Source organism: Rattus norvegicus, chromosome 11, assembly GCF_036323735.1.
Source record: "Rattus norvegicus strain BN/NHsdMcwi chromosome 11, GRCr8, whole genome shotgun sequence".
In the NCBI taxonomy this organism is placed as follows: domain Eukaryota; kingdom Metazoa; phylum Chordata; class Mammalia; order Rodentia; family Muridae; genus Rattus; species Rattus norvegicus.
In genome coordinates this window covers 55,529,297-55,544,442 of record NC_086029.1, presented here as the reverse complement: position 1 = coordinate 55,544,442, position 15,146 = coordinate 55,529,297, and the positions used below count along the sequence as shown (strand labels likewise).

Genomic DNA, 15,146 nt, shown 5'->3' with positions numbered 1-15,146 from the left:
GGCCTTCCCTGAAGAAGCATCCAGATCCCTATGCAGCGCTTTCTCAAACTGTAAGCATCCTTTCGTTTCTCTTCTAGAGAAAATACTACCACCATCGACAAGGGCCAAGCCAGACCTGCTGGTCCAAGTCTGTAGCCCCAGCTACACTAGAGGCTGGGAAAGAACAGGGCAAGGCCAGCCGGCCTGGGCAATTTAGTAATATCATATATCAATACAGACGACTAGCAAAAGGCTGGAGAGAGCTCAGTGGTGACGCGCTTGGCTGACTGGCATGTGTGAAGCCCAAGTTGTTTCCTAGTACTGGCGCAAAGAAAAACAGAAACAAAAAATAAAACACCTCTCCTGTTGCCTTCCTGAATTACAAGCAACGGCATCAAATTCACAGAAGCCCCCTTTTCAAATCATCTCCCTGTTTTGCCAGGTTTCTTGCCTTTTTCTTTTTTTTCTTTTTTTCTTTTTTCCTTTTTTTTTTTTTTCTGTTCTTTATTCTGAATGAGCCTAGATCATCCTGCCCCTTCTACCGGCTTCTCTGATATCTCTCTTGACCTACCTCTCTTCGGCTACTTTTTAAAATAAAGAAACGAATCAGGCTGAGAGAAAACAAAAATCAAACCTGAAGATTCCAGTATTAGAAATTGTCCTGCTTCTCAAGGCAAACACATGGGACCGCACGTTTATCTCTGCCATGTAGATGATCTCCTAACCTCGTTACAAATGAGAGGTGGGTCTTAATTTAAAGGTGTGTGTGTGTGTGTGTGTTTGTGTGTGTGTTATAAATGAACCATTATTAAACCAAATATCTTAGATTTACTTCCTGTCAGTATATTACCAATCCTTAGAGCAAAGAGTGTTGACTAAAATTCAGTATTTGGTGAAATTAACTCTGAGCAGTTTCATCTCTAAAGTGACACTCAATAAATTCCCAATGTCCATTCAATCCCAGACATCGTTCTAGCCACCAGGGATACAGTGACTCAGAGACATCCAGCAGCAAACCATTCGTGAGCATTTATCAAATTATGGTTGGGAACTGTCGGAGCTGACTGAGGCAGGGAAAGGAAGAAAACAGTTTCAGGTGAGACAGCCTAGGAAGGGAAAAACATTCGAACCAGAGGGAGCAGCACCTGCAGTCTAAGAGCAGCCACCAGAGCCAACAGGATGGAAGGAGAAAACGGAGTACCACACGCTGTTTCTGACTTTCACAGATGTGCAAGGCATGAACATATGCACACAGACACACACACACAAATGAAATAAGTGAAGGAAAACCTTTAGTCGGTAAATTTCTAGTTCATATGAACCTATGACAATGTTAACAGCACCACATCCTAACCAGGCAGTGGTGGCACACTCCTAGAGCCCCAGCACTGGAGGCAGAGGCAGGCAGATCTCTGAGTTCAAGGTCAGCCTGGTCTACAGAGCAAGTGCTAGGACAGCCAGGGTTACATGGAGAAACGGTCTTGAAAAACAAAAGGAGTGGGGGGAGCAAGCGTCCAAACACAGAAATAGATTTTTTTCTTTCTTTCTACAAGAACCAAGCTGACCAAGCAGAAAAACCAACCATGTGGAGAAGCAGATAAGCAAAGGTTTCTCTCCAATTCTTTGTCTTGTGCCCAAGATACAAACAATAAAAACTGCCACCTTTTTTCTTAAAGAAAACAGATTGTGACGTGCACGCTGTATTGCAGAGACAATCTTTAACAACAATTAATCAACTCAGTGACGTGCCTGAGACCCGCTAACTGCAAATGGGAATATTTGCATTTGCTGCATTTTTAGCTCAAGGACATTAGAGCAAGGTATAGTGACTGTCAGGTGTAAAGTGAAGGCAGAAATACAAATATATGAAGACTCATCTATGGGATTCCTGCACCTATACACATATATATTGTTTGTATAAACAAGCATCAGGAAAAGAAACCTACCCTCAAACATTAGCTATTTCAAAATATGTATAACTATTTACCAATGTCCACATTCTTCAAAAAAAGGGCATTTGTCTTGGAAGAGGTGGAATTGAGTTGTCTCACAATGAAATACACATTCCCAAGAGGGGAAATTTTAAAAAAAGGAAATCTATGCTCCCACTGCAAGAAGCCATGCCAGCACACAGAGTCTCCATGGAGTCCAACTGTTTAGTGCCTCTTTCACAACTACAAAAATGCTTTAGCGAGTTCCATAGGCAAGGCAAGGAGGTAGTGCCTCTTCTCAGTTCCTGGCTGAGGTCCAAGAAATCCTTCTGGGCTGAGGGGGAACCCCCCCCCCCCAGCCTTCAGGAACCCACTGGGCTGGCTCAGCCAAATCCCATTAGTACTTCAGTGAGAAAACTGGCAGCGTCATATGTGCCTCCCCTCCCTCGCAGCATCCACTCATCCTTTCATCCTAGGTTGGCTAAACCCATCTGTCTACCACAGAATCTCAGGATACAAGGGCTGAGCTCAAATTACTATCACCTGACAGGCAAATCCCCAGTCACACATTTAAGCAGTTAACCAGAACAGAGAGCCCTTTGCTCTGTTCTTGATTGCTTAACTGCTTGTTCATGGTACACTGCTTTATAATTGAAGTTACAGTAAATATATGTATTGTCTAAAAGATATGAGTAGCCTAAAACTCTCCTTCCTTTTTCTCCAGGTATAAATCCCAAGAACAAGAAATTGAAAGACGCTCAAGGGACTGAGAAATCACACACACACACACACACACACACACACACACACACACACACACACACACCAGCAAACAAAATAAAATTAACATTAAACTCCTGAAAGTTTTAGATTTATGCTTCAGTGCCCTAAAGATGTTTCCATAGTTACTAACAACACAGAAAGGAAGGGACAGGGAAGGGGAAGGGATATATGTCTATGAGGCAGCCACTCTACTGAGGACTTCATCCAAGACTGAAAGGCAGTCTGTGCTCAGAGTGTGTAACAGAATGGCTGCCAGCGAGTTCCTAGGCCTGGAAGCCAGGACACTAGCACAGATCACAGGAATTGGGCTGTGTCTGTGGACTCACCCTGGGGATCTCAAAACAGTACCTTCTTTGTGATCACACTAGAAACTTAGCCCCACATAAAAACTAAAACAAGTAGTGAGTTTGAAATCAATCTTTGCTGGGAAAACAAAAACAAAAACAAAACAAACAAACAAAAACCATCTGATAAGATCTGTGCAATTCTTTACTATTGAACACCTCTTTTCAATATTACTTACTATTCAAATTTATTTACTATTCTTATTCAAATTCCTTACTTTTGCCAACTCTTTTTGAGCAGAAAGCTATAGCTTCTCAAATGAAAACTGTTCTTTAATAGGCCAAGTGCAGCAGAATGAAGCCTCTATTCATAAGACATGACACCACTCAGAGAGCACTGCCTTCATTTTAAAATACAGCATGCTGGGGTTTTTTTGTTTTGTTTTGTTTTCCTTTAAAGATTATTCTGGAGCAGAGAAATGAGAAAACTGCACCCACAGTATGACTTCATCCTGAGACTGGGGAAAAACCCAGAGAGAAGACAAACACTTCAGAGAGTGCCAAATAAAAGGTAAAAGGTTAGCATTCGAGGTTTATCCTGGATCTTAATTGGGAAATCAAGCAGGCCCCTGAAAATGCTCTTGAAAAGCTGAGTAGGGAGAAGGCAAAGTCACAAGATAGTACTGAACCAGTCACATGATGACACTGAACCCTGGCACCCTGTGGGGTGCTTTTGCAAAGAGAGACAAGGAACTAGAGATCAAGCCCTAGAGTCCTCTCAAAGGGGAATTTAGGCAGAGTCTGACTGTGGGCACTCTGTGAGACAGTCCTGAGACCCAGAGCCAGGAAATGCTCTCCAAAGAGAGGAAGAACTTTGGTCCCCTGCAGACTCCCGTACCAGAGTCCAGGCTTACAGGAACTGGAGCGGGGAGGGGCCTAAAGTGATAATAAATGCTGTCTCACACAGGTCTGAGGTCTAGAAGTCTGAAAGGAAGGTGTGGGCAGATCCAAGTTCCCTTTGGGAGTTGCAAGGAGATCCTCTCTTGCACTCGGAGCTTTGCTGGCAATCCAAGGCATTCTGTGGCCTATAAGCTAATCACACCCCTCACATCTCTACCTTCACCTGGTTTTCTCACCAGGCCTCAAACCTTACATCAATTCATCGTTTTAAGGGCTCATCCTATTTCCAGTATGACTTCATCAGACACAATTCTATTTCCAAAGAAGAACATAGCCCTAGGGGACAGGAGAGATGGAGAGATGGCTCAGTGGTTAAGAGCACTAGCTGCTCTTCTGGAGAACCCTGGTTCAATTCCCAGCACCCATAGGACAGTTCACAACTGTCTGTAACTCTAGTTCTGGGAGATCTGACACCCTCACACCAGCGCGAGCGCGCCTATAATTTCCGAGGAGGAAAACCTGAAAATGAAAAGCAACTGGAGGACAGCAGCATTAGTAAACAAGGAGATGTAGAGGGCAGGCAGACGTTTTCTAGAATTACCATCAGGTAACACATAAACTGTGAGGGAGGGGAAGGAAGCCCAAACTTAGCAGGGCTAACAAATACTTATCAAGCACAGGGCAAAATCTGCATATAAATTATAAAAAGTATAGTTATGCCAAGGGTGCTGTGGAGCGATACATATAGCTTCATAAAGTGTCTTCTTTTGTATTATAGAAGGAGCACAAGCTTCAAAGCATATACTTCCAGGAAAGCTACTGGTTGTCCCCATTGTCTGCCTCTAACTCCCCCACTGCATTCAGACTCTCATGCTTTAGAAATTGCGAGTAAGAAATAACATTTCTATCTATGAAACTCCCAATATGAGAGGATATTAGCATTTTAATCATTTTCTTATAAGAACAGGGGTTAAAAGAGAACTATTAAGGTGCTATATATAAATCTCAGGTCCATGTTTAATACATGTTGAATTTGCCCATTATGAACTGCCAATATAGAACTGCTTCCCTAACTACATAGTCCTCAGGTGATATATAAATAAATATACAAATCACAGGCCTTAATTCTGATCAAGCCAGCTCCTACAGCCTTGACCATCTTATCTCCAAAGGGGCCTGACTTTGAACATTATTCTGACTTTAACTCTGAGCAGTTCTCAGTCCTACAGGACAGTGCCTAAAGGGACCTTTGACAGTGTTTCTGAAATGCTGTCCCCACTCTCCTACCTCCCAGCAAGCCTCTTTCTAGAATTCTGCTCTTCAGAGCCAAATTTCATTCAGATATAGAAGGGTCCAAGAAAGTAAGTGCACATAAAGTCATTTCAAAACAGGGATAACTTGAACTATATATGTGTTTATCTGTGTGCTTGGGTGCACATTTAAATCATTCAAGAAAATGAAATTGCCTAAGACATAGGGGTCTTGGCAGCCCAGTGGAAATTTCAAGGAAGAGTCATTGACCTAGAGTCACCTAGCTAGGAAGCAGCTACCTAGTTCATATCTGCTGTTATTCGATGAGGAATAACTGAAGAAGCACAATATTTATGTCATGTAGTCCAAAGTGAAGTCAGCCTCTATGAAGAAACAAACAAGGTGAGTGGGGAGCAGCACTTGGTAAGTTCAGCCTGAAAGGCTTTTCAGGAGGAAGGTAAGTTTTAAGTATCTGAGTGATTGTAGCTGCAATGACTGGTACAAGAAGGAAAATTATAAAGCTAGGCAGCGGTAGTGCCTGCCTTAGTCCCAGCACTCCGGAGGTAGAGGCAGGCAGATCTCTGTGAGTCTGAGGCCAACCCTGGTCTACAGGACAATGACTACATAAAGAGTCACTGTCTCAAAACAAACAAAAGAGTGAAGTTGTAATACTAACAACAGTCGACAACACGGATAGAGATGTCCGAATACGTGGCAGAAACTATGCTAAACTGCTCATGCATTTTCTTTTCAATCATTGTAACAACTGTGACGTGGCCCCACTTCTGATCAACAGGTAAGGAAAGTAGGGCTCTAAGAAGTTAGGCAGCTTATTCAGTCAGGGAGCAATAAGCCATGAGGTCCGGACCTGAGAAAACCTTATGATCTGCATGGGAGAGTGTGAAGTCAAAGAAAGGCCTCCAGCGTTACCACACAGCACCCCCCACCCCCACCTCACCCCACCCCCCCACCCCCCCCTACCTCCCCACCCCCCACCCCACCCCCCACCCCGCCAAGCCCAGGGAATGCGGTGGCTCTAGAGTCAAACCCAAACACTGAAAAGAAAGATCACATGCCACTGTGGACTTTGAAAGAGAAGTTTTTAAAACCCCATAAAGAAATTATGCTAAAGAATGAATGTTTTGTGCCGGGGAACACTGGTGTTCATAGGCAGAGAGAGTGCTTGGACAGATACGGTTTATAAGAATATGTCTCTTTTACCATGAATGTCAAAGAGCCCTGCCCACCAAATTTGAAAAAAAGAAAAAAAAAAAAAAAAAAAAAAAAAGGGCTTTTGTAGTAAAAAGTCTGTCCTCCAAAACATTCAAAGTCCAAAAACAGGCATACTATACACTCTACATTCAGACAACAACAGTCTCTAACAACCCATTTTTTTAAAGTTTTAACTTATTTATAGGGCAGGTGCAATAAAATAAAACTAAGTAGGGCTGGAGAGAAGGCTCAGTGGTTAAGAGCACTGACTGCTCTTCCAGAGGTCCTGAATTCAAATCTCAGCAACCACATGGTGGCTCACAACCATCTGTAATGAGATCTGACGCCCTCTTCTGGTGTGTCTGAAGACAGCAACAGTGTACTTATATACATTAAATAAATAAATAAATCTTAAAAAAAAAAACTAAGTCATTTGACCTTTACTTGAAATATTGGCCCAAATAGCAAGTCACTTGAAAGCAGTGTCCTTTGTAAGATCTATTTACAACAGAAAAGTTTTAAAATCATTACTCTGTTAAAATTACACATTAGTTCCTCTTGAAAAAAACAGCTAGACACACCACTGGAATGCCTAGATCTTTTTTAAAAACTTATTTTATTTTATTTTTCAAACAGGGTTTCTCTGCATACTCCTGGCTGTCCTGAAACTCTCTGGAGACCCGACTGGCCTCAAACACAGAGATCCACCTGCCTGCCCATGTTTCCGGAATGCTGGGGTTAAAGGAGTGTACCACGAGTGCACGACACAATTTCACTCTCTAGTGTGTATATTTGTCTGTGTGTGGTGCAGGGGTTGAACCCCATGTCTCACAAAACCCCATGCTAGAAAAGTACTCTTCCCCTCAGTCACATTCCTAGATATAGTCAGTCATCCATAAATAGGGGTCCATCAATCTACAATTTCCCTTAGTTCCCAGCTTCATCCCAATCCCTCCCAAGCGCCTACTAACCACCAATCTCTCTCCAGGCCAAGCTTCCATCCACCCGGCCTTGTCAGCTTTGCTAAGGAGAGCTTTTCATGCCCCGAGGTGCTAAATATGTCTCACACTAGATAAGTATTACCAAATGGGTATCCAGGAAACAGTTGACACTTAATAAGCGATGAAACTGTGGCCTAAGAAACTGCTTAGGGGAAAGAAAATACATGAAACTATGAATACAAAGCTCTTTTTTTTTTTTTTTTTTTTTTTTTGGCTTCATGCACATTATGAGACCCAAAGTTTGAAACATGGGCTCACTAAGGTGTCCATAATGGCCTTAAACTTCCAATGTACCTGTCTCACCCTCCAGAATAACCGTGACGATAGACCTGAGTCACCGTGCCTGCTAAAATGTCTCATTCCTAAAGAGCCATTAACTTTACTATTCATGTTGAGGGCGCACTTACATGCCTCACTAATGCAGCCACACACCTGAGCAGCCCAACACAAATTGCCTTGGATTGGGAATTATGAAGCTGTATGGACAGTTTGCTGCACATGAAAAGAAATGTCCGAATACTCACTTGCTGGCATCTGCGTGCCCATCTCTCCCAGCAAAAGTACTCTGGAATTTTCCAGAAAAAAAGGATACGTTATTTTCCCCTACTCTTATAGTTTCTGTTGTTGTTGTTGTTGTTGTTGTTGTTGTTGTTGTTGTTCTATTCTTGTTTAATGATTGTTTTGGGTTTTTTTGAGATTACTCTTTTATGTACTCCGAACAATCAAGTTCTTAACTCAATCTTACTGATTGATATGGAAAGGTCCTGCCCACTTTGGGAGGTTTCATCCCTAGGTGGGTGGTCCTGGGCTGTATAGGACAGGTTCCTGAGCAAGCCAGGGAAGCCAATAAGTATAATTCCTTCACAGTTTTTGTTTCAAGGTCCTTTTAGAGTTTTCCTCAGTGGTGGACTGTCACCTATAAGCCAAGTGAATTCTTTCCTTTCCTTGGTGCTTTTGGTCACAGTGTTTATCCCGGCAACATAAACCAACCTAGAACATTTGTGTTGTCTGTCAACTGTTTACTGCCTCTACGTGTTTAACATAGTGCTGTCCTCACGAACGGAAAGGAATTCTAGCTTTTACGCCCCTTAAATCAACTTAAAGAACAAGAATGCAACATTGAGCATATCAAGGACTCTCAAAAGCGATTCTTCTCTCTAAAATCCAGCTCAGCCTTTTCCAGAGAGTAATAATCAGGCCACATGAGATAATCATGTGATAATCAAAGGATAACTGAAAGTTTACCGGACGTCTGAGTGTTACTAATAAACCAGTACTACTGCTAAATCAGAAACAATACACCCAGATCTGTGCACTACCCTCACAACTCCAAGACCATGTCTAGAGAAGAACGAAGAAGGAACTGCCACAGATACTACATTTCCACGACAACGGGACAAGACTTCTTCTGTATGACGGACCCAGATGACAGAATACGAAGAGGATAGGAAACAGACTCAGGGAGGCTCCAGCTTCATGTTTTATAGTACTGTCTCTCTCGGCAGCCACTGTCTTGCTCTGGTTTTCAGTTATGACTTAATTTGAATAGATAATTAATTTCTGGTATCTGTTTTCACATGTTACCAGCCAACCCCAAAGGCTTCACAGAGACATGAGATACTCAGTCCACACAACAGCTGAGAAACCATCGTAATGGCATTTTATGCATGAATGTGAAATTAAGCCAACATGTGAAGTTTTTTTCCCAGAGGCTGTGAGGAATACAGTGCAGGTTCTCTGCACCCTGGCCCTGTGGATACACATATCTGTGCACTGGGGTGGGATAAAAGAAAAACTAGGTGATTGCCAATGAATAAGCCACCAGAGGCTGCAGTGCTGTGCAGTGGGGGTGGGGGTGGGGAACATGATCACTGGGTAAAGGCAACTCTGATGAAGTACCTCCAGCTACCACAAAATGTGTCCCCCTTCTGTATCGTGAGCTCCGTTTCCCACTCCAAGCTTTGCACCCTTCTAGGGCTACACATTATCCAGCCTCTCTTCCTAACGCACGGCCCTGAATCTTTGGAGTTGCTGTTTCCTCTTCCTGGAATCCCCTCCCTCTGCTCTCTACTTTACTGTCTCTTCCCACAACCACATCTCACCCACTGCACCACTTCAGAGGCCGACTGCTTTCCTCTGCTCCCCTCCATCTCACCTGCGCCTCAAGGCATCATCCCTACAAAGCCACACCCAGCCCATCTGAAACATGTTTTCCACGTACTGGTGCCTTTCCTATTGTCTCTGATTCTCTCAGTGCTCTATTAGGACATGGGGTTTTCTGTTTTTGTCTGACTCTACACCATACACCCCTCCATCCTCCAAGAGCATCTCTTGTTATACAGACCTATTAAGTTATATTTATTGTTTGTTGTGGTTTGCCCTGGCGTTATCTGTATTCTGATGCTAATTCCACAACAACAATGGTTCATGAAGAATGCCCTACCTTAGGAATGACTGTGCAGCAAGTCACCCCAAGATTCAAGATTCTGTTGCCTTGCATCCTAGGGCAGCTCCCTTCCCCTCCATATGGACTCTAGACCTACTTCCACAACCTGGACATCAGCAATGACCTTCCAGCTTTGGGGGAACATCTAGCTTTCCTGTATGTCATCTAGAGGCCTTATTTCTCACCGTGTTAAAAAAAAAAATCCTCCATTCTTATGAGATAAAAACCGCAAAGATGACTAGAGTCTTCAAAGTGTTTACACGCTACTGAAAAAAATATTATGTCATCTACATACTTTATATGAGAGAGAATGGGAGAGAACAGGACCTTTACACACCAGCTTTCAATATTTGCTAAGAGAAAAACTTCCTAAGAGCTGGTTGCCTTCCTCCTGCTTTTTCCTCAACTTCCTTCCACAAAAGGATATCCCCTAGCATCTGATCGGAAGTGTGGCAAGCAGACAGAGCCCAGCAACTCTTACTTTGGGTGACCAAAGAACAGAAATTCAGACGCAGGAGAAAACAGATCCGTGTTCTCTCACCCTCGTAACTTCTCTCCCAGAATCTCTTCCTTAGCCTGAGGGAACAGCAGTCAAGTTCTTGATCAAGTCTGACGTGACTACAATTAGAGGTGTCAACCATCAGGAAAGAGTTTCTGCCACCACAAAAAGTGAGACAGTCCTGCTTCTGACACCCCGATATGGAACCATAAAAAATGACATATATAATGCCCCGTGTGCTATTCTGTCCCACATGCCACACTTGCTGCATGTCCTAAAATACAACTTTTGGAATCAGTTCTCTCTCTCCACCATGTGGGTCTCAGAAATCAATCTCAGGCTTGATAGCAAACCTTTCGCACACTGAACCATCATCTCTCTGCCTCTTATACATTTTCAAATCATAAGGCCTAACTCAGAACTGTGATGGAATAAGCCATTATCCACAGCAGTAGGCATACACAAGAGAAAGGTTCATTTTCTTGTGAAGCATGAGAATGGACCTCTGAAAGACTACTGACAGGCAAGACACAGACATAGCTGGCCTCTGAAGGAAGTAGGAGCTTCAGAAAAACCCTATTTTTTAGGAAGCCGCGAAGTTCAGAAAATAACCCACTGGAGACAGCGACGTGATAGAACATCCAGGGGTTCCTAAAAAAACTCTGCAGAAGATAAAAGCGAGAACGTTCGAGGATATTCGATGGAAAGGGCACCAAAGCGTGCAGACCAGGAAGCCTCTCTGGAACGAATGGTAATTAGAAGGAACCACCAGTTCAGGCTGTAAGTGCTGTGTCTGTGTGTCTGTGTGTCTACGTGTGTCGTCTATGTATGTGTCTGTGGGTCTGTGTGTCTGTGTATGTATGCGAAGATATAAACAAAGAACGGAAGAATTTGTGATGACTTCATGGTATGTCATCTGTAAGTCTTCCAGAAAGGTGTAAAACGGTAAGAGACAGAATTCATTTCACAGGCTTCATTACAACTCGACTTAGGGAACTCTCCCTTACTTTTAGCTTTAAGATCGAGCTAAGACTTTTGTCTCAGCGTTGCCGGGAATACTAAGTGAAATGACATGTAAGAACATACCAGAGATCAACTTGGGTGCTCCATACACACTCCGTGTTCCCGCCCCACCCCATCACACCCGAAGTGGACATCATCTCGAGGCAGGTTAAAGAGGTGTCCCTGCTCTGTAAAGATTCGTAACTTCATGAAAGCCATCTGGAATGTGTGTGGTGGGCTGCTGATGTTATCATAGAAATGTAGGAAGCAGGGCACTACTCATTCGTGTTTAACAATGTGGGACACAGAAATATCTCCCACAGAAGAAAAAGGCTGTGGAATTCAGTTCTCTGCCACTGAGTTCTGGAATGAGAAACTTGAGAATTACAATTTCACAAAAGATGACTGATACATTTCGAATGCATTCTTCTGATGGGGCGTCTACTCTTTGGTGCTCACATTCCTTTTGTATTGATTACAGAAAGAAAAAGAAAAAATGGTGCCTGCCACAGGTCTCCTGAAATGTTTTCACAACTGTAGTTCTATTTAGTTGTACCACTAACCCCTCAAGACACAATGGGATCTGCAAGTGACATCCAACGACTATGTTAGAGCATTTTTTCAAGGAAAGAGCTATTAGGCAATGAATGACCACTCTGCCTGGTTTGTATTAGCCTTAGCAGCAGCTTGGAAAAACAAACCAGAGTCATACAGACATTTTCCACAAAAGTTTCCTTGATCCCAAGTCGCCATTATCTAGGGTGGCTCTGAAGCAGATAGATGGCCTTATTCAAAGTCAAACTATCTAAGGAATTTTTATTTTTGTGTTTTCTGGCCTCGTTTTCAAAAGCAGTCCTTGGTGACACTTAAAGCCTTGCTTGATCAGAGCTTCCCACATATTTCACATCACCGTATCAATAAAAAGATAGATAGCTCCACGGTCAGAAGATGGAAGGGAAAAATGGATTGGAAGACCTGGAAAGTCAAGTAGTCAGGGTAACCTAACAGAGGCCACCATGACAATCTGAGGAAGTGGTGAAGAAGCCTGAAGGTCAGCAGGACAGGGCACTGGCGTCACTGAGGACCTGCTATTTTCTAAACCATCCCCTATTCATGGTATTAAGGTGTTTCTCTTAAAAACAAACTTGACATCTGAATTTGGAATCTGCATGGTTTCTAATAGGCTAGCACCTACTATGTCCTTCCTGTCCCCAACCCCACACAATTTTAAAACATTACCTTTAAACAAAATTCTTCACACCCCAGTCTGTCCTTCTCCCAGCTTCTTCTGAATATCCTAAAAGGAGCTTCGAGTTTCTTTAGTTTCTAGAAATCGCTTTTTATAGACCTTATTTTTTAAGTCAAAATAACAGTACCCAAGAAAGGGGCTTTAGTCCATGGGAGTTCCCGAGGCAACGACCGCAAAATAGCAAGTTTCTTCTCACTTCTCTTAAAAATTCACAGCAGCCAAAACTGCAGTTTTCTCACTGTTGCCCTACGGTCCAAACAAACTGTCTCGGTATTTGGTCTGGTTTAGTTTTATTGTGCCAAGGAGGATTTCTTGGAAAACTCCGTAGGTAAAAGAGAACCTTCCAGACTCATTCACCCCTCCTCGCTTACCGACCCTTTCACAAACAATGGTGAGCGAGGAACCATGCTCTCCTGTGGGCCTCCCACCGCACGAATCGGGGGCGACCAAGGAGAGGAGAGTTCCTGCGCCCCTGGGCGCTACTCTCCCGGGGTCCTTCCTAGCAGCTCCCGGCCCCTACAGGAGAGTTCCCGGCCGGTCACCCCGCACACCCGGTTGGCTGGAGGGTCTCAGGGCCCTGAGTCTCCCGCACCGCTCCGGGGGTTGGCAGAGCGCGCAGAGTCCCCTTCCCTAGTTCTCAGCGGATGCCGAGTCAGCGTGTCTGGGCTGCACCCCCAAACCCCATGCTGGGTGGACAACGCAATCTTCCCCGCACCCCTAGGCAAGCAGAGCCGCAGCGTGACCAGCCGCAAAGAGTTACCTGCCGAGGCCCGAGCGTGGCGACCGCAGAGGCGTGTGCGGAGCTCTCCGCAGCGCGCTTCTGTCCCGCAGCGTCTGCCGCATCGGGTCCCGAGCAGGCAGCGAGCGGAAGCCTGAGCGAGCGGGGTGGCAAGGACACGATCCCTTCCCCCCTGATGTGGCTGAGGAACGGAGCGGGGCGCTGTGTTGCCGGGAGTCTGAGACCTCCACGGTTCCCCTCAGAGACCTCTGCGCCCCGCTCCGCGTCCCCGGCGGCTGCGTGCGACGCTGCGGGAAGCTCCTCCTTATTGCTGGCGCCAGATGCTCGGCGGCCGCCGCCCCCAAGTTCGCGCCGAAAGTGCTGCCCCGTGGCTGCCCCGTGGCTGCCCGTGGCTGCCCGTGGGCTCGGAGACCTCCGGGACGGAAGCCGCGCTACCTGGCTCCTACCTTTAGGGCGGGCGGTCACCAGCCGCTTGCACTCGCTGGGAGTCCCAGACAGGAAAATCACTGCGAAGGGAGGGCTGGGAAAGGGCGGCGGGTGGCTTCAGGACAAGGTAGGAGGATTGATTTCCAGAGCCAAGAAGACACTCCCATCCTGCCCCGGGTTGTTGGGAAAGCTGTGGGAGCAAAAGCAGGGGGCTGTGAGGGATTCTCCTTCCAGGAGCTTATGGGAGGCAGAAATCAACAGAGTTTGGTCTCAGCCTGGACTGTCTGTGACATCAGACACAGCGGGTATTTTGGTCTCTAGCTGTAAGGGAGAGCTGCTCACAAAGCTGCTCAATTTCCTGACTCCAGTCTTCAAAGACAAAAGTGTTAGGGGAGTAACTGTAGCCATTTAGTACATTTTATATCTTTAAAAAGATCTGTTACCTCAGGAAGAATGAAGGTGGCACTTCACTCCTTACCCACTTCCTTCCTTTACTTCCTTCCTTCTTCCCTCCCTCTCTCCCTCTCCCCTCTCCCTTCCTTTTCTTCCTTCTTCGCCCCTTCTCTCCCTTTCCTTTCTTTCTGTAGCTTTCACTAGGAAAAGGTTCCTATTAAGAATGCCCTCATACTTGCATAGCTCTGGGTGCTTTTTAAATTTCAGTGTTTGTCAAACAATTCATTGTTTGGCGTTAGATTCGCAGCCCTGGCCTTTGGGCTCTGGTCAAATATTTGCATGCAAACAAATGACCCCCAGGAGAGAAGAGCTGCAGAGCGGGAGGAGATGAGCAGAGTGTAATCCCATGTTGATGACGGTGTCAAGTTCGCAGCAAAGCCCTTCAACTGGGATGGACCTTCTGGCATTTTTCCAAATTATGCCAACAGCCCTAGGAAGTTGCACTTGTTTTTCCAATCCAAATATAGAAAGGGCTCAGGCCATTCATATTCTTCACCCTTTCTATAAATTACCTTTGACATAACTCACACAGATTTTGTAATTGGCTCTTGGGACACCAGGGTAGTCCAAAAAAAAAAAAAAAAAAAAAAAGTCCTGGAATTTGCTCCTCGAGATAAATTTTCTGGAGACCTACCAGAAACGTTTAGAGTTTCTGCTGAGGTCTTTCATGATCTCTCTTCACAATCTTCAAAATAAAAACCTGCACGTTGCTTTATTCCTTCTGATCCCCTAGGTTTTGTCCACTCCATTTGTTTTTGGCAGCACCTCCCTGTGTAATCTAGGCTGGCATGGAAGCCTAGGTTCCCTTCCTTCAGCCTCTGCAGTCCTGGGTACCGGTCTGTGTACTGGGGGTGAGGAGGGGCATTCCTAGACGCTCCTTCATTTTGCTTTTGTTGTGTTGTTGCTTTTATATACGGCCTTTTTATCTTGCTGGGTAACACAAGCTGACTTCTGACTCATGACAATCCTCCTGCCTCATCCTTCCAACTGC

General features: G+C 44.8%; 1 protein-coding gene across 6 annotated transcripts in view; it reads right to left on the bottom strand.

The window, feature by feature from the left end:
- St3gal6 (ST3 beta-galactoside alpha-2,3-sialyltransferase 6) overlaps positions 1-14,323 on the bottom strand; it is a 60,831-nt gene extending 46,508 nt beyond the window's left edge. The window contains exons 1-2 of one of the 6 annotated variants that reach the window (XM_063270565.1): positions 14,146-14,323; positions 13,723-13,892 (exon numbers count right to left, since the gene is read on the bottom strand). The gene's annotated coding sequence lies outside the window, so the exon portion shown is untranslated. Of the gene's footprint in view, positions 1-13,297; positions 14,072-14,145 lie in introns of those variants that run through there. The other 5 variants (XM_006248210.5, XM_063270567.1, XM_006248209.5 and 2 more) reach the window with 5 other exon arrangements.
- Between the last annotated feature and the right edge of the window lie 823 nt (positions 14,324-15,146).